General features: G+C 36.2%; 1 protein-coding gene across 2 annotated transcripts in view; it reads left to right on the top strand.

The window, feature by feature from the left end:
• LOC116774366 (splicing factor C9orf78) overlaps nt 1–13,989 on the top strand; it is a 51,841-nt gene that overhangs the window by 9,465 nt on the left and 28,387 nt on the right. Inside the window, exon 3 of one of the 2 annotated variants that reach the window (XM_061524911.1) lies at nt 8,274–8,297. The exons of the other annotated variant lie outside the window; for it this stretch is intronic. The gene's annotated coding sequence lies outside the window, so the exon portion shown is untranslated. Of the gene's footprint in view, nt 1–8,273; nt 8,298–13,989 lie in introns of those variants that run through there. 2 annotated transcript variants of the gene reach the window in all.

Below are 13,989 nucleotides of genomic sequence, written 5' to 3'. Positions count from 1 at the left end.
AGATTATAAGTGTATTTTTTAATCAAATTATTAGAGCATAGTCTTGTGACACGATTCTGTTGCTAGGCTGTAGATATTAATTTATGAAAAATGATTTTTCTTGCCTTCATTCTTACAAATATAGAAACCATTTCTTTTAAATCAATTTTTTCAGCAATTTCTTGCTCTATAGATAGAGTCAATAACCCCACAAGCCTTTCTTGACTCATTGTGGACCGTAGATATGTTTTAATCAGTTTAAGTTTAGAAAAACTGCGCTCTCCATTGGCCACAGACACGGGAAGTGTCAGCAATACCCTTATTACTGTTACTAAATTAGGTACGCTATCTAGAAGCCCATTTGCACAAATATAATTTAAAACGTCTTGTGGCGCAGTATTATTTGGTACACTTCTTGCAATAGCTTGTAATTCACTGCATAACTCAGTTGCATCAACATCCTTAGAGTTTCCATCACTAAGAGATTCTTCCAACTTTATGCAGTGTTCCAGAATAACTTTGAAAGTTTTATTTTGCAACTCATGAACGTTGTAGAGAAATCCAAACACATGACTAATATTTTTAGCTGATTAAATCTCTCATCAACTGATTTTACTGCGGTATCTAGCAAAGCAAAATAAAAATTTATTTTGAACTGGTCTTTCGCATCACATATTGGCTCATCTTCCGCTTCATACCTTAACTGTCTTTTCTTTTTTCTTAGGCGCACTGGCTTCGTTTCTGATGCGAATGATGCTTCAATATTCATTTCTTCTGATATTTCTTTAGCTTCTACTAGCATTTTTTCTAATCCCAAATCACTTCTGCAGCATTCAAGAAATGTTTTCGTTTTTAAAAGAGCATTTGTAACGGTATTGAGGTTAGATCCCTGGGATTGAAGAACTTTGCTAGTCAAATTAATTTCGAACAAAATATTATACCACACGACAAGTGAAACAACAAACTTAAAATCCGCAATTTTTTTTAGCAATAGACTGAGCTTCAATTCGAGTTTGATTTCCAGATACACCAATCAGAGTATGATCTTCATAAATGTCCACAAGGGCATCATGCACATGCTAATTGGTAACGTAATGGACGCAATGCATCAATCCTACTTTCCCATCTTGTATCGCTCAATGGTTTCAGTGTCAAACTAGGCACATGACGCAATAGGACTTCCCAACGATGGGTTGAGGCAGAGAAATATACATATATTTTTCGACCAAGTTGAAAAAGGATGTCGCTGCCAGATAACATTTTGCAGCATCATTCACAACAAGATTTAGCGTGTGTGAACTGCAGGGTACAAAAAAAGCACGTGTATTTATATCTAAAATCCTTTTTTGAACACCACTGTGCTTATCTTTCATGTTACTTCCGTTGTCATACCCTTGCCCACGTAAATTTTCTAATGAGAGAGACATCTCATTTAACTGATCAAGATTTTTTTCAGTTAAGCCAGCACCGGTGGTGTCTAAAAGAGGGACAGATTCTAAAAAATATTCTTTGATTTCACATTTACGTTCATCAGTAACACAGGTCTACAATGATTTTGGTGCTGCTAAAAGTAAAACTGATTTCAAGTACATTCGGTACCCTGATAAAAACGTGATACTTACTTTTTTAATGCTACGTATAGTTTTCGAGATTTCATTTATTAAAAAACAAAAGAACATTTAATTAAAAACAGTTAAATACATTTAATTGCACATTTTATTTCACAGGTTAGAAGCTTCTCTTTTTAGATTTTCTCCGATGGATGTCTTCAAGACATTCCCGTGTAATACTCCAACAGTAATCTGCCATCATATGCTCATCCCAGCGACCTTGGTATCTATCTTCCATCACCTTTAAATCTTGATGAAAACGTTCTCCTTGTTCTTCGCTATACGCTCCAAGATTTTCAGGAAATTTGTCTAAATGATTGTCCAGATAGTGTACTTTTATGCTCATATTACATCCAAGATTTTTAAAGCTAATTAAGAGGCTTTGAACTAACTCTTTGTAATTTTCGGCCTTCTGATTTCCTAAGAATTTTTTTACAACAGCAACAAAAGATTTCCAAGCCTCTGCTTCTAAATTATTCATTGAAAGTATGAAATTGTTGTCTTTCATTAACAGTCTTATCTGTGGGCCATCAAAAATACCAGCTTTTAGTTTTTCATTACTTAAACCAGGAAACTTTCTTGAAAGATATACAAAACACGGACTAGTTTTATCCAATGCCTTAACATATTGCTTCATAAGTCCCAATTTGATGTGCAATGGAGGCAAAATAATCTTATCACTAGAAACTAGAGGCGGGTTTATAATATTTTGTTTGCCAACCGTCATGTTATCTCTCAAAGGCCAATCTTTCTTGATCCAGTGGTCTTTTTTTGCTCTGCTGTCCCATAAACATATGAAGCACGGAAATTTAGTGTACCCACTTTGTTGGCCTACTAGAAAGTTGACCATTTTTAAATCGACACATATAACCCATTGGTGCTCCAAGTACTTAAGTTTTTTCAAAACAAGATCCACATTTTGATACTCCTCTTTTAATTTCGTTGAATGAGCAATAGGCATAGCTGCATGATTGTTACCAATATCTAGTAAAACACATTTTAAACTTCGCTTACAGCTGTCCATAAACAATCTCCATTCTTCAGCTTTGTACTCTGAGAGCCCCAATTTCATTAGAAGGCCACCAATGTTATTACAAAAAACTATGTCATCTTCTGAGCTAAAAAATGGAAGAAATTCTTTTTCACGATCACGATAAAATGTTATTTTTGTACTTTGAGATAACAAATTTCTTTCTTTGAGTCTAGATGCCAGTAGCTCAGAGCGCTCTTTCGAAAGGTCAAAATCAAATCACTTAAAGCATCTTGAGAAAAAAATGAAGGCGCTGTTGACACTTTAAAATCACTGTCACGTTCATCAGAAAAAACTTCCATCATATCGGTGTCCGACAAATCTGATAGATCTGAAAGATCTTGACTCATAGGAGATGGTACGTCATCTGAACACAGTCGAGGTCTTTTAGCAGACGGTAAATCAGGATATGTCATTTTTCTTTTGTTTATACCATGTAATTCTACAACACAAAAATAACAGTCATCAATGTGATTTTTCGGTTCTGTCCAAATCATCGGCACATTAAACTTTAAATGATTACGTTTACCGTTTGCCCACTGTCTTAAATGTTCACTACACAACTTGCACACAATGTTTGGAACCCACGGCTTGTTCAGAGCCTTCATCTCTATTTTAAAGTAATCAATATATGTCTTCTTCACTGAATCTGTTATAGGTTTCCTAAACTTTTTCACAACATATTCACCACAAATGTAACACAATGTATTTGGATTATTTACACAACACCTTCTTGACGACGGCATATCAATATTATTAATTTAAAAAAAAAATTATTGATTATAATGACATTAATTATGATAAAATACGTTTTTTAGGTTATTATATCGATCGATACAAACCTGAACGTAGCTTCACAGCTTCACACGACATCTTGTGGGCTAATTAACCAAAATATAACCTAGAATTAGCGGCACCAAACAAAAAATTTTTTTTTGTAGACCTGTGTAATCAATTTGACAATTCGAACGATGATGGTCATTTGTTCAACATGACTAACGTCAGGTGTACAATCTAGAATTATTGAATAATATTTAGCTGAGTTAATATACGCCAGTATTTTCTCCTGGACAGCTTTAGCCAAAACACTGATCAGTTCATTTTGGATTTTTTTTCCGAGGTAATGAACATGAATATCTTTGTTTCTCGCTTTCCTAAGATGTTCATTCATTATAGGATCAAATATAGCTAGATATTCAACCATTTTCAAAAAAATTCAATTGGCAGGAGTAAATAGTTTATCATGCGTTCCACGAAAAGGTAAGTTTTGGCTTCCTAGAACTCTCACTAAAGCAATCAACCTTTCGAGAACCTGTTGCCAGTATTTTTCCTCGTCCCTTATCAAACGTAAATTTTTCTCATCGATTGTTTTATTAGTCCTCAACCGAAGCTCTAACTCTTTCCACTGTTGGTAGTTTGCTAAATGGCTACTACTTTTCTCGTGATTTGATAATATATATGAAATATTCTTCCAGTCATTAGCACCTTTGTTGCATAGAGCGGATTTTTCATCTGTAGAAAATAGCTTACAACAGAAACAGAACACAGAATCCTTTGAAGCTGAATATATGAACGAGGCACACGTTCACCATTGACTAGTTTTCTCTTATAATGTACTGTAGAAAACTTAGACGCTGGTTATCTAATGGGAATTCGATATTTTTCACTTGATCTGGCCCGTGTTTGACGAGGATTTGCCGCAGATGATCAGTAGAGACATCCCATGTTGCAGGGTCACTAAAGGTTAAAATGAGACAACTTTCTGTGGGAGGATTATTAGTGTCTTCTCCCTTTGTACTTTGTAATTTGTACTTTTGCATGGTTGTGGTTGTTTGGTTATTTCACGCTGTTGTGGAGTATTTTCTTTTGCTGAAAATAAAGCGGGACCTTCTGTAGTACAGCTTCCTGTGGTGGGATTGGTTATGTCTTCTTTCATATCATCATTTGTATTGCTGCCTGATGGTTGCGGTTCTTGAAGATTTGGACGAAGATACTTCTTGAACGAGTCTGCTTGCTTTGCTAACGATAATTGTTTCTCTAATTTTCTCTTACGAAATTGTGCTCCAGACATTTTTTTTTGTCATCTGTCATGTCTCAAGAAATGACTGGAACAGAAAAAAAAAGACATTTGTGTAATATCAGTTTCAACAATTACACTGATCAACAAAAAAACTTTTTTTCTATGTAACAAGAAAAATTTTGCCTAATTCTATTAGGAATAAGGTCAAGTAGAGTAGAATTAGTAGTTTAGTATTTCAGATACGAATAGTTTTATTGTAATATGATTTTTTCAACTTTTCTTAAATTACAAGTTATTTTAACAAGAATTAAATTATTATCAATGTTATAACATTAATATGAATACATTTTTATGATTTACTCCTGTATTTTGCGTCAGGAACATCCCTCTGTAATCCCCAGCAATAATCGGCCAGCATAGTTGGACTCCATTTTCCCTGGAATCGTTTTTCTATGGTAAAAATGTCTTGGTGGAATCGTTCCCCGTGTTCATCACTAACAGCACCCAAGTTTGGAGGAAAAAAGTCTAAATGTGAATCTAAAAAATGTATTTTTAAGGACATATTGCAGCCTAAGGCTTTATAATTTTCTAAAAGTTCCTGGACAATAGTTTGATAGTCATTTGATCGGTGATTTGCAAGAAAATTTTCAGTGATTTTTATAAATGATTCCCAAGCTGGTTTTTACCAAATCATCGAGTTGTTTTTTAAATATATCGTCTTTTATCACTTGCCTGATTTGAGGGCCTACAAACACACCCTCTTTAATCTTGGCGTCACTGATTTTCGGGAATTTTTCTTTTAGGTATTGAAATCCAGCGCCATTTTTATCCATTGCTTTCACAAAATTTTTCATCAGGCCAAGTTTTATATGAAGAGGTGGTAAAAATATATCTTTAGGTTGTACTAACGGAGCATGTTTTACATTTTTTATTCCTGGAGTAAGAGATTGTCTTTCGCGCCAATTTTTCTTAACGTAATGGTTCTTCCTATCCCTACTGTCCCATTCGCAAAGAAAACAACAAAATTTTGTATACCCAAGTTGTAATCCTAATAAAAGGGCAACAACTTTAAAATCTCCGCAAATTTTCCATTTATGTTCGTCATATTTAATCTTTTCTAAAAGAAATTTCATTATTTCATAGGATTCTTTCATGTTAGCACCATAACCTACCGGTACGGAGGGAAGATTATTGCCATTGTGTAACAAAACTGCCTTTAAGCTTGTTTTTGAAGCATCAATAAATAAACGCCGCTCGTCAATTTTGTACTGTATTCCCAAAATATTCATAACACCACAGACATTGTTACAAAATATTAAATCATTATCTTGTGAAAAAAAGCTTTTTAACTCTTCATCACGATGCCGAAAAAAAGTTATTTTTGTGTTTGGTTGCAACAAATTCCATCCTTTTAATCGAGATCCTAAAAGTTCTCCTTGTTGTTTAGACAAGTGTAAATCACGAACTAAGTCATTAAGATCTCCTTGAGATAGTAGGTGTGGCGTTTCTTCCTTGAGACAGATAGATGAAGAAGCAATTTGAAAATCAGGATCAGTACTTTTATTATCTGTTTCCTCTGATTCAGTTGAAAGATCAGAGCGTTGAGGTGGTTTTGGTATAGGTAATTCTTCACTGTGAGGTATCGGTTTTTTAGCAGATGACACATCAGGGTACTTAATTTTTTTTTAGTTTTAATTGTAATGCCTTTTGTATTAGTTAGACAAAAATAACAATTAGTTGAATGGTCTGTCGGTTCCATCCAAATCATCGGAATTCCAAAAGGCATAGATCGAGATCTTTTTTCCCATCCTGTAAGAAGTTCTTCACATGTAACACAACAGATGTGAGGAACCCACACTTTATCTTGCGTGCCAACAGGAAAACCGAAATAACTTTCATACAATTTTTTTATTAAAAGTGTTAAATTTCTTCGTTGAGATGCAAAAGTAATTTCACCACAAATGTAACAGAACTTGTCAGGATCATTTTTACACTTTCTTGACATTCTTTAAGAATCACTTCACTCAGCGAACACAAAACACAGCCACTTTTCTGAAAAATAAAACACTGAATTAAAAAATAATAAGGAAAAAACACTTAATATTAAATTTTACTGATAACTGCCGGTACACGGAAACTAGTCCTAATCAAATTAATATACATATGATTTTGTGGAGAGGTTAGGAAGATATTTCGAAATTACTGCTTACTTTTCTTGTTACAAAATTTTGTTGATCAGTGTTATCCGTTATAGCGGATACATCTAGGCGCCATGAGCGCAAAGGCCGAGTTGTCCCGCCTACGCGTTATTCACCGTAGCGCGTATCCGAAACGCGCCGGCCATAACCAATCTGTAATTGGCTGAGAGATTGACGTAAGAGTAATGGAGAGTTTTGAAGTACCTACAGTTATGTTACTTGTGTTAAGCGAAAAATAAAAAAAAATACCGTGATACAAAAGCGCATTTAATTAAAAAACCCACCCCGACTACACCGTCCGTTTCATTTAAGCACTGCACTTTTTGGAAGTGGTACGTGTGATAACGTGTGTAACCCATCTAAGTAGGTTCAATTTAAACTCTCTCAACTCAAGATGTAGGATCTAAAGATTTCATAATACTCGCTAAGCGAATACATCTTTCAGATGTCATTACACTCGAAAAATGCATGCCTACTGTATGGACATTAGACATAAATTATATTAATAAAAACTTAATTATCTGTGGAAGCTATTGGCATATTTGTTGTTTCAGCTGGTTCAAAAAAGTTGTCTGGAAATATGTCTGGATTAACTGGCCACAGTCCAGTGTTTTTGAAACAATTGGATGCATTTTGAACTGAAGCAGTCTTTCCATAAGCTTGATTAAATAAATATCCGATCTGAAGAGCTGTCACCACTCTTCCTGGATGATTTCTAAGCCAGACAGATATTTCTTGCTTAAAATATGTCTTAAGCGGGCCATGAAAGCACACATCGAGAGGCTGCATACGATGGGTTCAGTGTGGAAGAAGACAAACAATTTGGATTCCATTCTCCTTGGCAAAGTTCAAAGCTTCGAATGACATGGCTGGCATGGCCATCGACAATAAGAAGGACTTTATCATTATGACTAGCTTTTACAACGCTTTCAAAATGGTGGATGGCCACTTCACGAAAATTTCAGTGGCCATCCACCCGCTTTCTTGAGCTACTCCTACCGTACCAGTTGGTGCTTCATGCACGAGCTCGTTTTTCATATTTTTCCTTGGGAAAATCATGAAAGGAGGTACATACGACCCAGCTGCGTTCATGCAACACACAACTGTCACATTAGATCCCCGCTCCGCGCTTGTAATGGCACCTACTTGCTTCCTGCCAGCGGTAGCCAGGATCTTTTGAGGTCTTTGGACAGTAGACAGCCCCGATTCGTCCACATTGTAGATCCGGTTTGCGTTTAATTTGTATTTGTATTCTTGATAGTTATCGAAAAACTTTTTTACTTGAGGTCTATTAGAAGCTTGGGCTCTGGCTGCGGAGGTAGGCTCCGGTTTTCGTAAAGATATGTCTTTATGACGTCTTAAAAATCCATCTAGCCACTCCTGGCCAGCTTTACGCTTATCTTTATTAAAACTGTGTGAAAAGCCATTCTTTTCAGCCAATTCGAAAGCGAGTTCTGGACCATTGTACGCGTTAATCCAAACATGCGAGGTTCAAGTAGCTTGATGTGCTCAACTAATTGTCTCTCAATTTCAAGAGGAAATGTTAGCTGAAATCGGCCTAAACCTTTTGCTGCAGGTGCAAGTGTAGGGGCTATTGCTTCCCTAACTATTTCGGAGGTTTCTTGAGTATAGTAATAAACTTGTTGATGCTTCAGGTGGAATGATTTTATTTGAAATTTACACAGATATATATACAAAAATGACAATTATTAATAACCAATTATAGTGAAACACGTTATTCGCAACAGACTAACCTCTTTTTTTTTTTTTTTTTTTGTCATAGACCAACACACAGTTTCTACAAAATGATAAGAGATGGCGCTACCATTTGCTAATTACATATTTTGATACACATTATTACACCCCCACTTATCAAAATAAACAACAATTTTATTTAGGTACAATGCCCAATTTACACATAAACTTATAATGCTTAATAGTACACAATCCTTTGGTAAGTAAATCAGCAGGCATTTCCTCACTACACAAGTACATAACTTTAATATATTTATTTTTAACAACATCTCTTACATAATGGAATCTCACATCTATGTGTTTTGATCTGTTGTGACTTTGGTTACTTAATGACAACTTTAAAGCACTCTGATTGTCACAATAGATCTGTATTACAGATAGGTTACCAGTTATTTCATGTAACAGGTTTCTCAAATAGACTCCTTCGCGAGCTGCCTCAGACAAAGCAGTATATTCTGCTTCTGTACTAGAGAGCGATACAGACGTTTGCTTTCTGCTTTGCCATGAGATGACAGATCCCGACATAGTAAAGCAAAAGCCCGTGTAGGACTTCCTATCTATGGCATCGCTGGCCCAATCACTATCTACAAAGCCCTCTAACTTGCTACCGTCCTTAAAATATTTTAAACAGTATGTTTTTGTACATTGCAAATATTTAAGAATGCGTTTAGCATAATGCCAATGTGTATTATCATAGCAACTGTTAAATTGGCTCAAATAGCTAACAGAATAGGAAATGTCAGGCCTGGTTAATACTGCCAAATACATTAATGATCCAATTAACTTCTGATATGGAACATCAGGTACACATTTATCAGGTTTCTCCAAATTTAATTTACATTCTATTGGTGTTTTATGCATTTTACAATCCAACATATTGAACCTAGTTAATAGCTGATCAATATACTGCTGCTGATCTACAGTAATTACATTTTTACTAACATTTATTCTCATGCCCAAATATTGTCTTACAGGCCCTAAATCTTTTAGCTTAAATTCTGATCCTAAAGTATCTTTTAATTTTTTACTTTCAACAGGACAGTTCGAAAAAATTAAAAAATCGTCCACATATAAAGCCACAATAATTTTAACTTCACCTTTAGTTTTTGTGAACAAACAAGGCTCATACAGAGTGTTTTTAAAATCTAATTTGCATAGCAAATCTTTAACTCTGTCATACCACGCAAGGTAAGACTGTTTTAACCCATAGATTGCTCTTTTCAATTTTAAAACCTTTCCCCCACTTTTGTTCACAAAACCTTCAGGTAAGGACATGTAAATAGTCTCTTTCAAGAAACCGTTTAGAAGTGCTGTAGTAACATCCAAATGATCAATACTCATATTCATCTTAACACTGAGAGCAAACAATAATCTGAGTGTTGAATGTCTAATAACAGGAGAGAATGTGCCCGTATAGTCAATTCCAGGTTTCTGCGAGAAACCTTTTGCCACCAATCTAGCCCGAAACCTCACATTATTGTCCACATCAAACTTTTTGTTAAACACCCATCTACACCTCACAATCGTCACATCACCGGGGTTGTCAACAAGCTCCCATGCATCGCTGTCCTCAAAAGACTGCAGCTCATCTGCCATGGCACGCTTCCACTGTTCCCTCTCAGGCCCTTCGAGAGCCTCTGAGAACACAATCTCTTCTGATGCTGAAACAGTGCTGGAAAGACATGTACCATACCAACCATACCGTTCAGGTGCTTTCCTGGAACGCTTTTCAGGTACTACTGGTGTCTGTTCTGGGGTTGATGTCATCTGGACTTCTGTGTCTAATATGTCTGTGGCTGGTGATGAAGGTTCCGTTAGTGTTTCATTACCGTCCTCATACACTGAAGAAGAATCTGAAGGGCAGTCTTCTGTCTCTAAAACATGAGGCAATTCATCCCCCACTGAAACTGTGCTCTCTTTTTCTATGTTATCTGCAAGTGCCTCCTCGTTAGGAATCCATATAGACTCATTGCCTGTTTCTTTGAGCTCTGATTCATTTTCCATCACGATGACATCTCTACTTATAACAAGACTCTTCTTCGCAAGATTATACAGCCGGTAACCCTTGACCTCTTCACTATATCCCACTAAAATGTGCTCCATGGCTTTCTTATCCCATTTCAAACGACGTTCCTTGGGAATATGCACCATGACTTTACTTCCAAATAAACGGATGTGACTGAGATCTGGTTTCTTCCCATACCACAATTCGTATGGAGTTGTCTGAAGTCCTGAAGCAACGGATCTATTCTTCAAATAGACAGCAGTGTTCGCTGCTTCTGCCCAAAATCGTTTATCCACCATTGCATCATACAATAGACATCTAGCCTTCTCCACAACTGTACGGTTGGCTCGCTCACATAAACCGTTCTGTTCAGGCGTGTAATTATTTGATCTTTGGTGAATTATACCCTTTTGTTTCAAATAATTATCAAACTCCTTATTACAAAATTCAAGTCCATTATCTGAACGTATCATCTTTATTTTCTTATTCAACTGATTCTCAACCAGTGTTTGAAACTCTTTGAATTTGCTGAGTGTCTCACTTTTATTCTTGATAAAGTATATAAAAGTCATCCGACTGAAGTCGTCTACAAACAATATGAAATATCGAGCACCATTCAATGACCTGGTCTCCATTGGTCCACAAATATCTGTGTGAACTCTTTGTAATAATTCTGTGCTTCTCTCACCAACATGCGAAAAGGGTAATCTGGCTTGCTTTCCCTCGCAACAAGTTGTACACTGAGATTTGGTTATGTCAAAATTTTGTTCATATGACAAACCATCCACAATATTTCTCATCTTCTTCATATCTTGACTATTTAGGTGTGCTAATCTTCTGTGCCACAGATTCCCACTAACTGCTGGTGCGGCCAACATACAATGCTGTGTTTCTAACCTCAACTTATAAACACCATCTGACAGGTCGGCAGTAGCAATCAAAACATCATTCTTGTCTCGAATGTAGCAGTGTTTTTCATCAAATATCACATTATTTCCGTTTTTAATCAGTTCACTCACGGATAATAAATTTGTTGTCAAACTGGGAACGCACAGCACATCCTTCACTATAATTTCATATTTCAGTTCTGAAACAATGTCGACGTCTCCAGAACAAACTATTGGCACTGTAGATTCATTTGCGACTACTATTTCTGGTAAACACGGTGATCGGTTCATGTTTTTTACCCAAGATTCATTCGCCGTCATATGAGCGCTGGCGCCGGAATCCACGTACCATTCAGTTTTATTGAACTTTCCATTCAGGAAAACGACATTAAAAACACATTTACTATTGTTTTTCTTCAATAAAGGGCACTGATTTCGATAATGACAATCTTCTTTACATTTGTAGCATGTAATTGTTTTCGATGAATCTGTCATTGCTGCTGTTATTTTCTTGTTTGAAACTGACGTTGAAGGACCGGGACCGCCTTTTTTTGACTTATTGAACGAATGATTATTTCGCGCGGCAAATGCAGCACCGGCGTCATTGTCTCTGGTCACTTCCATGTCGAGCAATTTCGACTTAATGACATCTGCAGTAATCGAAATGCCCGAATGCTCAATTGCCATTATCATGGGAGAATAACGATCTGACAAACCTGCTAATAATAATGAACCCACCCATTCATCGGTGATTGTAAAACCTGTGCCGTTCAACCGTTGAGCTGTCTCGACCATTTGAGTCACATATGTAGCCATTGAATCACAATTATCTAGGCGTATAGAGATCAAATGTCGTAGCAATGTTATTTTGCGTGAGAAACCAGAGTCGTCAAACATGGTCTTTAATGTAGTCCATAATTCTGCTGCGCTCTTGGTATTCTTAATATGCACGTATAACGATGGGTCCACAGTCAATATAAGCTTTGCCTTCGTTTTTACATCTTCTGCTGGCTTAACCTCAAAACCTGCCGTTGGCTTGATGTAATTGTCCATTCCTTCAAGAACCAATAAATTTTCAGCCGCGAAGCTCCACTCATCATAATTTTCCCTGCCTTTTAGTTTAGGGACACTGGCAATATAGTTCGCAGTCATGTTTCCGCGATATAATTTTCACAAATTATCTATTTTCACAAAATAACTGATAATTTAGCACCGAGTTCGCCCATAACCTATAGTGAAACACGTTATTCGCAACAGACCAACACACAGTTTCTACAAAATGATAAGAGATGGCGCTACCATTCGCTAATTACATATTTTGATACACATTATTACACCAATAAACAATATTTACAGAAATTTGTCTCCAATAAAAAGTTTCACATAACCAATGAAATTGGATTATAATGTGAGTTACAATTTAATTACCGGTTTACCAATCGGAAGGGCTATAACAAGAATATACATTGGCTTTTCTACCAATAGCGAGTGAGTATGTAAGAACAATAATTACTTCTTATGAATTGTACGAGAGGTGAGGGGCGCACCGTCGCCGCGGGGGGCACCATATAAATACGCGCCTATCTGTGTCCATACAAAACTCGGCGTATGTGCTCCTACGTTTTAGTAACCGCGCGCCTTCGGCTCGCGACGGTCATATGCTTGATGTTTTGTATGGACGCTGCGTGTGGTAGGTAATGTAGGTCCCACATCACTCCCCCTCAAGAAAATCGTACGGATGGCTTGACTTTTCTTCCAGATCTCGTCGTGTAGGTCGGAGAGTTGTCCTGGCATCTGCTGCTGACCGGTGGGTCCTCAGACGATGGCGACTCGTTGTATGTATATGCTGGCCAGTGCCGGCGTAAGGGCCACTGATACCCCGGGCGAAAATATTGTGGCGCCCACTTGAGGGAAGCAATTTCAAGTGTTAGTTTTTTGCTGATCCCAAGTAAAATTATATTAAGAATTTCATCTTTCCTTTAGCGTTACCCAGAGCTAACGACGCGGACGTAGAAAGTTTTGTAGCTCCTCTTTTTTATATATATATATTTTTTTTTTATATTTTTTAATTTTTTTTATATATTTTTTCATTTTTTTTTACATTTTATTTTTTTAATATTTTTTTTACATTTTTAAATTTTTAAATATTTTTATTCCTTTTGATTTTTTTTGTCATTCACAAATGTTTTCAAATTTCTTTTCAAATTTGAATTTCTCGCACATTTTTTTTTTTACTTTTCATTTAGATTGAACATTTTGTTAATTTTTGATCGACTTTCTTAAATTGTTTGTTTTTTCGAATGATGTTCTTCAGTAAAATTTCACCTTCCGGGCTTTTTTGTCAGCAAATGATCGAATTAATTGAGAAAAATCTAATTGTCCAGCGATTTCATTTTCAATCGACAGAGTAGCTAGGTTAGAGAGTCTCGATTGAGAGGTTGTTGATCGAATATACGTTTTTATTAGTTTTAGTTTTGAAAAACTGCGTTCTCCACTTGCAACAGT

This window comes from Danaus plexippus, chromosome 26 (genome assembly GCF_018135715.1).
Source record: "Danaus plexippus chromosome 26, MEX_DaPlex, whole genome shotgun sequence".
Taxonomy (NCBI): Eukaryota; Metazoa; Arthropoda; class Insecta; order Lepidoptera; family Nymphalidae; genus Danaus; species Danaus plexippus.
Note: the sequence above shows the minus strand (reverse complement) of the source record. Positions and strands in the feature narration are given on the sequence as shown.